The sequence below is a fragment of the Solanum dulcamara genome, chromosome 6, assembly GCF_947179165.1.
Source record: "Solanum dulcamara chromosome 6, daSolDulc1.2, whole genome shotgun sequence".
NCBI lineage: Eukaryota > Viridiplantae > Streptophyta > Magnoliopsida > Solanales > Solanaceae > Solanum > Solanum dulcamara.
The window spans coordinates 40579426-40594539 of record NC_077242.1 but is presented as its reverse complement, the minus strand read 5'-3'; positions in this window follow the sequence as shown (position 1 = coordinate 40594539).

The window sequence follows — 15114 nt, the reverse complement described above, 5'->3', positions numbered from 1 at the left end:
ATTTCGGGAAAGGTAAGTTCTTCACCTATAATTTGAATTTTATGATGTTAACTTATGGTGTATTACACACCTTAGGATCTGCTGGAAGTTGGGGAAAAGGTTTGAAAAGTTTGGCGTTCGAAATAAATGAATTTAGAATCGCTATAGTTAAGTTGTTGTCGAAATAAGGTGTTGTGCGCGTGGGGGCTGCTGCTGGTTGTGTTGTGGAGTGTTGAAGGGTATAAAAGTTCTCTAAATGATATGTGGTAGATTCTGGTTGCAGACACATGACCCTCCGCTTTGCAATTAAAGAATTCGCGAAAGAAAGATTAAAAACTCTAGTTTTGGTATCTTAGTTTCGAGTGAATTGTTGGGGGTTTATATTATGTAATTTTGGTCGTAATATGTATATGTATGGGATGCTGGTTGCATTGTTGGTTTGCTGCAGGTTCTAAGTACATGGTTGGGAATTTGGATAGGGCACATTATAGGGGAGGTGCTGCCCGATTTTCGTTAACGCCTTAACTAGTTAAGGAACTAGTTGAGAAGGCGAGCGAAGGGATGAATGTTATGAATAATCGTGGGTATTCAAAGTTGATGAAAAGTCTAAGGTTGTTAATACTTTCATTACTTCCAGGTTAAATAGGTTTCGAGGACAACGACATGGACGTGATTAAGAGAAGTCCATACGAGGTATGTGAAGCTTTCCTTTGGCGTGTTTTTGGAATAGATATGTAGAGCTATTCTTCTTTTATTTTGGCATGTCTTAGATATAGGCTATAAATGATATGTATATGATATTTTGGATTCAATCCATTCGTAAAGCCCTGAGTATGAGTCGAGACTCTCATTTACTTCAGGATATTAGAACTTCTGCAATAGTTGAGTTATTGCCTTTAAGTCTTCTATGTAATGAAAATTAATACATGTAAGGCCCATTTCTCCTTTCCTTTGGAATGGCTTGATTTTAAGGGAAATGGTATATGATATAGGTTTAGAGGTAATTCCATTTACGAGCTCTGAGTGTAACTCGTGACTTGTAGTCACTCCTGAACATCAAGAGTTTGAAAGTAGTCAAACTACTATTTTCGAGCCTGCTATATAATGAATAGTAAGTAGAGGTACTAGCTCCTCTTTTTAGAGGCTCTGAAATGATAAATGCCGTTGATTGCATGAGTTGAGTCTTTGACTAGATAAATTGTGTTTTTGATTGCATAGACTATATTTCTGATTGCATAAACTGTGTGGCATTATTCTGATGCATGTTTGTGATCCCTGAAGCCCCAACTGATGTAAGCCCTAATGACATCTAAAGGGATACCTCGGATAATTACTCCCCCAGTCTTCAGGTGACGGTTCACTTGATTATTTCATTGAGTCTCAGATAATGACTTAGTTGCATATGGTTTCTCAGTACTCTACTCGTGCATACTGTAACCCATCCTTCCTCGAGTCCCACGATGGGCCGGGAACGTTATCGTGCATAGTGTTACTACTTCTTTTACCGCGTCTCGAGCCGAATGTGTATAGTTCCACGCACGAGGAGACGATGCCGTACGTGAGGTGTGATATATGTTATTTGGTATGACGATACAATTATTCACCGAGTCCCGGGCCGGCTGTAATATGATAGTATATGTGGTGAAAGAAGGAAGGAACACCGAGTCCCTCCTTAGAGGACTGGGTACGTATGTATATTATGATGGTACGCTATAGACGTACACCACTCCATTCACTGAGTCCCTCACTAAAGGGGCTGGATACTTTATGTCGGCATGCATATGAGATTAGAGTGATACAGTGTGACCATGAGCCCCGCAGTGAACCGGGTGTAATACAATGATATACTTGGTAAGATTATACCATATACGATGATATGATACCGTAGGTGATGATATGATGAAATAAAATGCATGATGATACGATGATATGTGAATATGAAGATATGATTATGACACCGAGTTCACTAGAGGGCCGAGCATAGTATATGATAATGTATAGGATTACGTGTCCTAAAGTATAGGTACAGTAATTTTTTAATTGTTATACTTGCCCCCTGCATCGCTACTTCAGTTATGGTCTCAGTTATATGTTGTTATTCTTTATATACTCAGTACATATATCGTACTGACCCCCCGTACTCCGGAGGGTTGCGTTTCATGCCTGTAGGTACATATGTTCATTCTGGAAATCCGTCAGCTTAGCATGAAATTAAGGTTTTTGAATTGGAGAAATTGGGGTTTTAAGAACTTGAATTAGTTTTAATATTTTGATGATTGTGAGCTTGTTTTAAGTCCGAATCCACTTCCGTTTTTGCTAGTAAATCCCAAATACTTTAGGATGTTGTTCATGTAAATATTTCTGGAATTTTCTATTCATTTTTGGAATCGAATTTTTTGGGCATTTTGGGTCCATTTTGGCATGGTTTTCCAAAATATGATATGGATATTATTGGTTCCGTATTTTTATTGGGAAATTAAATTTGCATAGATTGTGGTAATTTGGAGTACATTCAGAAGGGAAAGGATCACGTTGATTGATCTATCACGTATTGGCTAAGGAAAGTAGACTCTTGAAACTTCGTGAATGTCTTAGAATTCTCAAATATCCCATTGTATATGTGTTAGGGTGTAATGGGGATGAGATTACATGTTTAAATATGATATGAACTAATCTAAAATGAATTGATGGGGTTAATAAAAGATGATATGTTATATTGTTGAATATTAAATATTACATGTTATCATATAGATATCTATGTTTATTTGATGAAATACTTGGTAGTTTAATTATGATGGAAGTTGGTTTTTTATTCCTCATTACTTATGTGAGCATGCTATTTGCATTGGTTCTGAAATACTGTGATGAGAGGTATATGATTTTGTGATCGAGGTTATTTTCGATCAGAGATATGATAGGTTGGGTTCGAAAAAGAGTTCGTGTATTTTATTAGATTTACTTAGATTTTCTAGTTACCATATTGCTTGGTACTCATCCTTACTTTTACACTTGTGTAGGTTCTGAACTAGAACTTTGATCACCATCTCTTTCTGATCATTCGAGGCTTCTAGGATTTTTGGGAGAGGTAGCTATTGACATTCAACACACTCTTTGATTTCATGTACTTTTATGTTGTACTCTACTTGAGAGTTGAAGGCATATTGAGATTGTATTTTATTTCAGTTTTGTTTTCTTTAGCAGCTGGTACATGTGATAACCAATCTGTGTGGGTAATAAAGTTGAAAGACTTTCGCTTTTGTTTATTATTTACTTATTTAGACTATTTTCACTTTATTTATTTAAATGTTGGATTTTAGGCTGATTTGTCCGATGGGAAAAGACAAGTGCCATCACACCCAGTTTTGGGTTATGACGAATTGGTATTATAGCCCCAGGTTCATGGGTTTCACATGTACAAGTCAAGTCTTAGTAAAGTCTCGAGGATCTATACGGAGACATCTTTATTTATCTTCGAGAGTCTATGAAGACTGTTAGGAAATTTCCTTTATTCATTCTTTCTTAACGTGCCAAGTCATTATTGCTAGTGCTAAGTGTGACTTTTGTTTTGGCAGATGCCAAGGATAAGATCTACGTCTATTAGTAGGGGGAGGCAGTCCCCGAGACAACTATTGAGACCTCAGCTAGGGGTAGAGGTAGGGTCCAAGTTAGAGGCTGAGGCCATAGAGCTTTTATCGGTAAAGGTCGTGCTTGAGGAGCACACCTTCCCAAGGTCGTGCTAGAGAGGTTTCCCCAAAGCCACAGGTTGAGATTTATGAGGACTAGGTTCCTCCAGAGCCCACACCACCGTTGCTTTAGGAGACTGAATTGAGGATGCTGGGTATGTTGGGAAGTTACTCAAGGTGATGCAGGTAAGCCACATGGTTTACAGTAAGAGTTGGTGTACAAACTCTAGAGAAGCATCAGGTCCTAATGGTTCAGGTTTAGGTGGGCCAACTACTATTGGTTCCCGCACTATCCATTGGTGAACAAATTACTCCAGATATGGTTATGACTATACCAGATAAGTTGTGCTATAAGAGGATTCAAAAGATGAAACCACCCAGTTCCAGGGTGGTAAGAGCAAGGATGGACATGAGTTTTTTACATTGTGAAATGTTGTAGGCAGTGAGCATAGTTTTTGCTCAGGGTGTTTGATTTGTTGCACTCTAGCTCTATGGGTTAGCAAGGAGTGGTGGAGGACATTTATGAGGTCCATACTCGTTAGATACCCTCTGATTGAGTTGGGAGTTTTTTCTAGTGCTTTTGAGGATTGCTTAATTCCATGGAGTGTACGGGAAAAGGAAAGACTTATATGTGAGAGTTTGACTCAGGGTGTTATATCAGTTGCTGAGTATGAGGCCCATTTCAGCTAGTTGTCATAGCATGCTACAGCGTTGATCCTAAATTATACGGAGAGAGTTCATAGGTTCATGAAGGGTTTGACCCTTCTTTATTTGGTCCTATGTGTTCAGATCAGGCCGTGAGAGGGCTTCTTTCCATTCCATTGTGAGCACCGCTAAGAAGGCAGAATTGATGGTCAAAGAAGAGTTTAGGGACCCCAAGAGGGTCCGTGCTAGTGGTCAGTTTTTGGGTACCTTATCTGGAGGTAGATGTTCATATAGAGGCTATAGTTAGTTTTAGCGCTAAAGACATGTTCATGCTTTTATGCCAGCAGCCGATAGTGGTCAGTTAGTTTGAGGGTCTTAAAGTTTGGGCCAAGGTGGTTATGTTATTCCATCAGGGTCGTCGCACCCGTCTTCTATTCTGAGGTCCTATTTTAGTTGCGGGAATCTAGGTTATTAGATGCGTCATTTCCCATTATAGACTCATTCAAGCCCTAGCGCACTTTTCAATGGCTCTAGAGAGATAATTGGCGCCTCCGAGTAGAGGTCGGGGTAGAGCTTAGACAGGTAGATGTGGTAGAGCCTCTGGTGGTAGTATTGTGGTTCCACGAGGTAGAGGTACAGTTCAAGTGGGTAGTGGTAGAGGAGCTCAGTGTTATGCCTTTGTAGGGAGACCCAAGGTTGAGGCTTCTGATGTAGTCATTAAAGGTATCATCCCGGTGCCATCGACCTGTATCTGTGTTATTTGATCCTGGATCTATATTCTGCTTTGTGTTTACCTTTTTTTACTTCTAGATTTGATTTGAATTTTAATCATATGTCCATGCATGTACATCTTTCTACACCTATGGGTGAGCCCTTAGTGGTGGATCGGGTGTATCGATGCCATCTTATCTCTTTAGTCGGGTATGATACTTGGGTAGACATGATTATACTAGGGATGGTAGACTTTGATGTGATATTGGGCATGGATTGGCTTTCTCCTTATGGTGCTATTCTTGATTCCTATGCTAAGACTATGACCTTAACGATATCAGGTGTTCTCAGGATCGAGTGGAAGGGCACTAGTGGGTCCTATACTAGTAAGGTCATCTCTTATATGCGAGCTTAGAGATTAATGGATAGAGGGTGCATATCCTATTTGGATTTTATTCAGGATACTAGTATTGAGTCACTTCCCATGGAGTCTATTCCCGTAGTTAAGGAGTTCGCCGATGGGTTTTCTACTAATCTTTTGGGAGTTCCTCCGGATAAGAATATTGAATTTTCTATTGACTTGGAGTCGGGGACTAAGCCCATCTCTACTCCACCTTATCTTATGGCTCTGGCAGAGTTGAAGTACAAGTTGTAGGATCTGTTGAGTAAAGGGTTTATTCTCCCTAGTGTGTCCCTTAGGGGTGCACCGAATCTATTTGTGATGAATAAGGATGGGTCTATGAGGATGTGCATCGATTATAGATAGTTGAACAAGGTGACAATTAAGAACAAATATCCTCTTCCTCATATTTATGAGTTGTTTGATCAGCTTCAGGTATAGGCCTTGTTCTTAAAAATTGATTTGAGATATGGGTACCATCAATTGAGGACTAGACCATCAAATATTCCTAAGACCACTTTTCGGACACGTTATGGCTGTTATGAGTTTCTGGTTATGTCATTTGGGCTGACTAATGCCCCCGCAACCTTCATAGAGTTCATGACCGGGGTGTTTAAGCTGTATCTAGACTCTTTTGTGATTGTTTCCATTGATGATATCTTGGTGTACTCCAAGATAAAGGAGGACCATTCTAGTAATTTGAGGTTGGTGGTTCAGAAGTTGAGGGAGAAAAATTTATATGCCAAGTTCTCCAAATGTGAGTTTTGGCATGATTTTGTGGCATTTATATGGAATGTGATGTCCAAAGAAGGTATTAGGGTGGATCCGGCAAAGATTGAGGCAGTTAGAGGTTAGACCAGACCTACTTCCCCTATCGATATTATCACGACCCAACCCCGTAGGCCGCTACTGGGGTCCGACCTTGACCCCCGTATACGTACGTATCAGCTACACTTAAGTTGAGCCATGCGTGATATGATACTATACATAAAAACCTCAATGGTTTAAAACTTTTGTTTTCATAAATCTATAGCCTCATTCACCTGTATCATAACAGAAAAGGGCATGTGAGCCGATGAGGCTGCCATACCACAAAAATATTTGCAATGTCATATGAGCAAAATTGAAATGAACTTACAAATAACCCACATACTCATGTCTACAGACCTCTAAGAGTAATAACTGCATCATATGGCAGGACATGGACTCCGCTGTACCCCTGAATATACAAATATATACATATTACATGACCAGTATAAAAAAATTAGGCTCCAGCTCAGTGGATCACTTCCAACATAGTAGAGAGGAAATCCTAAGCTGATGGATCTCCAAAATGAACACATGTACCTACGGGCATGAAACGCAGCCCCCCAAGAAAAAGAGGGGTCAGTACAATATATGTACTGAGTATGTAAAACATAACTAATCATAACTGAGACCATAATTGAAATAAGGATGCAAGGGACAAGTATAACAATTAACAAATTACTGTACCTGCATCTTAGGACACGTAATCATATACATCATCATATGTTGTGCCCAACCCTCTAGTGAACTCGGTGTCATAATTATTTCCTCATATTCACATGTTATCGTATCATCATGTATTTTATTTCATCATATCATCGTATACGGCATAATATCATCATATACGATATAATCTTATCGTGTATGCCATTGTATTACATCTAGTTCACTTTGGGGATCGGGGTCACAAATGTATCACTCTAATCTCATATGCATGCCTACATAAAGTATCCGGCCCTTTAGTGAGGGACTCGGTGAATAGAGTGGTGTACGTCTATAGCATACCATTATAATATACATACTATAACCGGCCCTCTAAGGAGAGACTCGGTGTTCCTTCCTTATTTTGCCACATATACCATCATATTACAGCCGGCTTGGGACTCGGTGAATAATCGTATCATCATAACATATAAAATATATGATACCTCACATACATAATTGTCTCCTCGTGCGTGGAACTGTATAAATCTGGCCTGGGATGCAATGAAAGAAGTAGTAAAACTATACACGATAATGTTCCCGACCCATCGTGTGACTCGAGGAAGGATGGGTTATAGTATGCACGAGTAGAGTAGTGAGAAACCATACGCAACTAAGTCACCCTTTGAGACTCAATGAAATAGTCAAGTGAACCATCACATGAAGACAAGGAAGGTAATTATCTGAAGTGCCCTTTAGATGTCATTAGGGATTACATCAATTAGGACCTCAGGAATCACAGATATGCATCAAGATAATGCCACACAATTTATGCAATAAGAAGTATAGTTTATGCAATCAGAAACATAACTTATGTGGTTAGAGACTCAACTTATGCAATCAGAGGCATTTATCATTTCAGAGCCTTTAAAAAGAGAAGCTTGTACCTCCACTTACTATTCATTATATAGCAGGCTCGAGAATAGTAATTTGACTACTTTCAGACTCTTAATGTTCAAAGGTGACTACAAGTCATGAGTTACACTCAGATCTCATAAATGGAATTATCTCTAAACCCATATCATATATCATTTTACTTAAAATTAATTCATTCTAAAGGAAAGAAGAGATAGGCTTTACACGTACTACGTTTCATCACATAGAAGACTTAAAGGCAACAACCCAGCTATTGCAGGAGTTCTAACATCAAAAAGTAAACGAAAGTTTCGACTTATATTCAGGGCTTTATGAATGGATCAAATCCCAAATATCATATACATATCATTCATAACTTACATCTAAGACATGCCAAAAGGAAAGAAAGATAGCTCTACATACTTATTCCAAAAACACGCCAAAAGAAAGCTTCACATACCTCGTATGGACTTCTCTTAATCACATCCAGGATGTCATCCTCCAAACCTATTTAACATGGAAGCAAGGACAGAATCAACAAACTCAAACTTTTCAGCACCTTCGGTTGCACCTTAGTATTCACATAACTAATTTCCTCGCTCGCCTCTTTGACTAGTTCCTTAAATCGTTTAAAGAGTTACCAGAAATTGGGCACCATCTCCCCTATAATATGCCCTATATGAATTCCCAATTATATACCTAATTACTACAGCCAACCAACAACAACAACCGTCATCTCATATACAAGTAAAACATGGCAACATTACTAATATAAACTCCACCCAACTTGCTAAAAATTGTAATACCAAAATAGGATTTCTAGTCTTTGTTTCGCAAAACCTTTAATTATACAAAATGAGGGGTCATGTGTCTGCAACCAGCAGCACCCAAACCCATTTTAAAATACATTTAGGCCCTGCAACACGTCACCACACACCTGCAGCATCACCCCACTCGCACAACACCCCATTTCGACTACAATGTAACTACGACGACTTCACTTTCGATTGTTTCTATTGTCGAGCATTTACACGAATTTTTTTGTACTTTCAGCAGTATAAAAGGTATATAATACCCTACATAACAACCTCATAAAGTCCAAATTTAAATTATAAGTCTTATGTTACCCGAAATTAGCCAAAACTCGCCAAAACTCGCCTCGGAACTTCTCTAGTGGCGCTGAAACTGTGTGGACTGTTTGCTGTCCGTTTTGGCTGCAACAAGTCATGATTTTATACTTATAATACCTCCATATCATTGTGGTATATTCTGGATAATTAATTTATGAAACGAAATTGGGACTTACCTATATTTTTCCTCCTAGCCGCCACACTTTTCTCTCCAAGTTTAGGGTTTGGTTTCTTTGTTTTGCTGCAGATTTTGGTGCAGGAACTGAAGTATATGTTACATATACATACATATATATAGTTCCAAGAGGTGAAACATGTCATCCCATATTGGGCCACCGTATCCATACATTGAAGGAGGAGCTGCCATATGGCAGTGGGGCTCACCTCCCCCAAGCAGGTGGGTCACCTGCTTGCTTGAGATGCTGCCATGTGTCACTCCTCCATTGGCTGCCATGTGTCATATTTTCCCCTTCCTCGTGGGTTCGTAATCTCGTCTTATTTTAGGAGCCTATGTAATCCATGCTACGCAAGCTTAGTATGTCCTCAAGTAGCTCAAGTATGTAAGACCTCTAAGTTGGTAGCTTACGTAGGTAAATCGAGTCCTACGACTCATTATTTGGCCTCCAATTCCTTCCTGATTCTTATGACTCTATTTCCAACCTTCTCTACTATGGGGTAACATATTCTCCTTTTCTTAGAGTCGTTTGATAGTGTCGTAGCTTATCCGTCTCACATGATAATGTCTAAGGAACTTAAGATACATTCCGAGCTCGAGAGTGTGGGGTGTAACATCCTTCCCCCTTTAGAACATTTGTCCCCGAATGTTGAATAAAATTTTCCTTAAGACTTTATATAGACCTCCTCCACGGTAAATATTCTGGGAGGGTCATTTATATACTTGTAGAGCATTGATCTGTGAAAAATGAATGTATTGTTTCAAACCAGATGGTAGGTCCCACTCATAGGAAGCTTTATCTATCATAACCCATATAAACTTATACTTCCATAGAGTGCGAGGTCATCTTGCACTATAACCGACCTTAATTGCCTTTCATTTCCGAGTTGGAATTCCCATCCCCCGTAACAGACTATCAAGCCTCTGATGCTCCACTTCGTTTAAGCTATTATACAACTCCTCTTAATCCAACTTGTAACACTTTAGGTATACTATCCAACTTCTCTTTTTTCCAGTTTTATTACCATACATTATGTAGTAGTTCTTACACAAACGTGTGTAGTTACTTAGAGCAATTCAGAAAATTCCTTAGCATCGCTATACTAGCGGTTCACCTCCTTCAGTCGAGGTCAGGGCTCCGCCATGGCTTTTGTCCTTAATACCAATTATAGCTTAATAGTTCTGCCTTGAACCATCTTACACTTTCCTTGAATAGATTCTAAGTATGGAAATCATATTGCTTTTATTGAATTCTTTTTATCAAGTAATCACTTGATCTTACTCTTAGTATGCCAATGCTCGTAGGCTGCACAATTATTCTTATGCCATTTGCACGAGGTACATTCCAATTAGTCATAATTTTTTCTGTTGTTGGCTTACTCTATTCTATATGTGTTATTGTACTAACATGCACTTATAATCCCTTTTTGTTATACTTGGTTCGTTCCCTTTTTCACTTTCTAGGGGGTCACCCATCCTAGTGCTACTCTCACCTAAGCCCTCTAAACTTCAGAGTTTTGATGGAATTCGGTGCATTACTATGGGTATGATCGCGTCCATTCCTTATGGGGTATCATTTGAAGTTTAAGCGTTCCCATTTATATACGATAGCGTCAGTTGATTTTCTCTTACGCTTGTACTTCTCTTGTCCACTTTCCCCCTTTTAGGGTGTACCCATGTCATCCTCCATTTAGTTTCAACTATTCATAAACAAATGACTCTACTCTAATATATTTAACGTGTTGCACCATATCTACATTTTCTGTTAAATCATCCATGCGTTAGGTTGCCTTTATAGAAAACCCTAGCACAACTATAGGGTGCTTTATATCGTATAAAATCCCATCTAATGGTTTATACTCGGGTAATATCTATAATGTAGCAGTGCATTCAAAAACACATTCCATTCATCCCAATTAGTAATTAGCATGGCTCGTAATTGGTTCAAATTCTCCACTCAAGAGTACTTATACTTTGATGATTCGTGTTTCAACATCCATCATTATACTAACCTTATCCCAGTGGATACCACTTATTCTTCTAATAACCTCGTAATGCAGTAGTTTTTCTTCAAATCGACATTCTCTCTCCTTGCAGGATCTCACTAATCATCAAGGTGAAGTCACGTATACACAATACTTTCTTATATCTCCTGAGCTTTCATCTTTTTCATGTGCTTAAGGCGCACTTCTAATCGTTCTTAAAACACATCAACTTCGTTGTAGTAGTGGCCTTGTCTTATCACCTTTTCATCGTACTATACTTTCAGTTCATAACTGTCTAATTCTCTTTTTGTTCAATACTCACACTTAATTAATCACATCTATCTTGAGTATCTCCATTAGAACTTCTCTATTATTCCTCCAGCTCATATCCATTTTTGGTTAGGCATAAGAAATTCCATATTACTCTTTATTTCCTTGCACTAGCTATTTTTTTCGTCATCACATAACCTTTATTCGAAACTTTCCTTACGGAACTTGATAAATCTTCCTTATTTATTCCATAGCTTGCTTTTCCATTTTACACCTATCTTTACATTCCATTCACATCGACCACGTCATACCTTCTATTTATTTTCTTACTAAGATTTACTTATTCTCATAACGGTTTTTGTTATATTCACATGGTACCTTGTTCGCATTCAGTCCCATAGTATAACACTACTTGACCTTCTTCACAATTCTTACTATGGGCTACTTACCCTTCTTAGATAGTCTTATCCTTAATGTTTCACAAGCTGTCTTATTAACACTTCACTTCCGTCATAATCCTTTTTCCCTTGTACTCTTGTTGTAATCATATTATTACTTCTTTCAACTATAACCCGTAATAGTTTATCCCAATGTTTCAATTCAGGTGATGCCTTACTATATCCTTTTATCCTGATCTATCAGTCTTCTCTAAGTCATCTTCTTTGGCTTATAGGTCCTTTCCAACTTTGTTCTCCTATACCAATATCGACCTCCTAGTTTCTATTATTATTAATTCAGCAATTAACTCATTTCTCTTGGTCATCCACACTCGTAGTTTAATCAAATCTCATTATTGTTGTGGGCACAACCTTTCAAGATATACTACAGCCCTGTATCTCATTCTCTTCTTATTTCTAGGAAAATTTGGGCAAGTTTCCTCTATATTTCTTACTATCTCAACACCTGCACACAGAAAATACCAATAATGCCTCACACGGCACATATATATATATATATATATATATATATATATATATATATATATTCGTATCATATCATATCGCAGCTACACAGGGCATACATATATATTTATATTATCTCATATTGCAGCCACACAGGGCACCCATAATTAACAGTATGGAAAGGGACTTACCTCGTATGTCCACTCGAACTGCAGCTGTTATACTTTCCGGTATACTTTTCCTTTCATGTTTTTCAACTTTATATATCAATCGTATTGAAACACCTTACCTGCCATTTGTCTTTCGTGCCTTTGCTTACCTGCATGCTTTGTTACTTCTAGTATTATCAGTAACTTTCTTCTATCGATATTGTCCTTCTACTAAAATCACAAGTTAGTATGAGGGATTTTGTTCACTATGACTCGGCTATATCGCATGATCTTAGATATGAAAGAAAGTAACAACTCCAAGGATGCTGGTTGCTACAACTCAATATACTTCCTCTACCTTCATCCTCCTTAGCTGATATATGCTCAATCCTGAAGTGGATGCAACCTTTCATTGGGACTTACTTGGTATGATAAGACTAAAAACGGCAAAGATGAAAAGAATTTTCCTCCCCCATACGAGATAGAAGGTTCATATACTTGTTCTTCTTCAATTTAGCTATGTATGGTACATAGCATAGTTGAATAGGACTAGTGTAGGTTACTTTCTTATTTTCTCATGGAAGGGGAGAGTCTCCCTCATTTATGCTTTCTTAGTCGATTTGTACCAGGAGGAGTCCTCTCATAAGTTTACTACTTTCTAGTTATAGTTAGTCTCCTTTTTGTATCGGGGATGAGTTAGCCGACCTTAATAGGTTAGCCGACTTATGAACCACCATAGGATCGGAGGTAAGGTTTATGTCCCCCTTCTTGTACTTTTTACTTTATTTATTTATGTTAAGGCTTGGGGGTGATGCTCAACCCCTGACTGTGCACGAGAGGTGGGAGCCTCGTGTAGGGTCTGTTCCCATAAAAAAAAAGTAACAGCCTAAATGTCCTCTAGCCTCCTGTCTATAGATGTGGTGCATAACACACCAATAAACAAGACTCTGATAGACACGGTCTGTAGACATTCCAAGGATGAACTGCTCTGATATCACTTCTATCATGACCCAACCCCATAGGCCGCGACTGGGGTCCGACTTGGACCCCCATATATGTACCTATCAGCTACACTTAAGTTGATCCATGTGTGATATGATACTATACATAAAAAACTCAATGGTTTAAAACTTTTTTTTCATAAATCTGTAGCCTCATTCACATGTATCATAACAGGAAAGGGCATGCGAACTGACAAGGCTGCCATACCACAAAAACATTCGCAATATGTTGTATGAGCACAATTGAAACGAACTTACAAATAACCCACATACACATATCTATAGACCTCTAAGATTAATAACTGCATCATATGGCGGGATAGGGCCCCCACTGTACCCCTGAATATACAAATATATACATATTACATGACTAGTATAAAAAATTAGGCTCTAACTCAGTGGATCACTTCCAACATAGCAGAGAGGAAATCCTAAGCTGATGGATCTCCAAAATAAACACATTTACCTGCGAGCATGAAATGCAGCCGATGCCTCCCCCCCCCCCGAGAAAAAGGGGGGTCAGTACGATATATGTACTGAGTATGTAAAACATAACACATCATAACTGAGACCATAATTGAAATAGGGATGCAGGGGACAAGTATAACAATTAAAAAATTATTGTACCTGCATCTTAGGACACGTAATCATATACATCATCATATGTTGTGCCCAACCCTCTAGTGAACTCGGTGTCATAATTATTTCTTCATATTCACATGTTATCGTATCATCATGCATTTTATTTCATCATATCATCGTATACGGCATCATATCATCATATACGGTATAATCTTATTATGTATGCCATTGTATTATATCCAATTCACTACGGGGCTCGAGGTCATAAATGTATCACTTTAATATCATATGCATGCCTACATAAAGTATCCGACCCTTTAGTGAGGGACTCGGTGAATGGAGTGGTGTAAGTTTATAGCATACCATTATAATATACATATTGTATCCGTCCCTCTAAGGAGGAACTCGATGTTCTTTCCTTATTTCGCCACATATACCATCATATTACAGCCAGCCTAGGACTCGGTGAATAATCGTATCGTCATAACATATAACATATAAGACACCTCACGTACAGAATCGTCTCCTCGTACATGGAATTGTACAAATCCGGTCCGGGATGCAGTCAAAGAAGTAGTAAAACTATGCATGATAATGTTCCCATCCCATTGTAGGTTCAAGGAAGGATGGGTTACAGTATGCACGAGTAGAGTAGTGAGAAACCATATGCAACTAAGTCACCCTTTGAGACTCAATAAAACAGTCAAGTGAACCATCACCTGAAGACAAGGAAGGTAATTATCTGAAGTGCCCTTTAGATGTCATTAGGGATTACATCAATTAGGGCCTCAGGAATCACAAATATACATCCATATAATGCCACATAGTTTATGCAATTAGAAGTATAGTTTATATAATCAGAAACACAACTTATATGGTCAGAGACTCAACTAATGCAATCAGAGGCATTTAGCATTTCAGAGCCTTTAAAAAGAGGAGTTGGTACCTACACTTACTATTCATTATATAGCAGGCTCGAGAATAGTAATTTCACTACTTTTAGACTCTTAATGTTCAAAAGTGACTACAAGTCACGAGTTACACTCAGAGCTCATAAATGGAATTACCTCTAAACCCATATCATACATCATTTTACTTAAAATTAAGTCATTCTAAAGGAAAGAAGAGATAGGCTTTA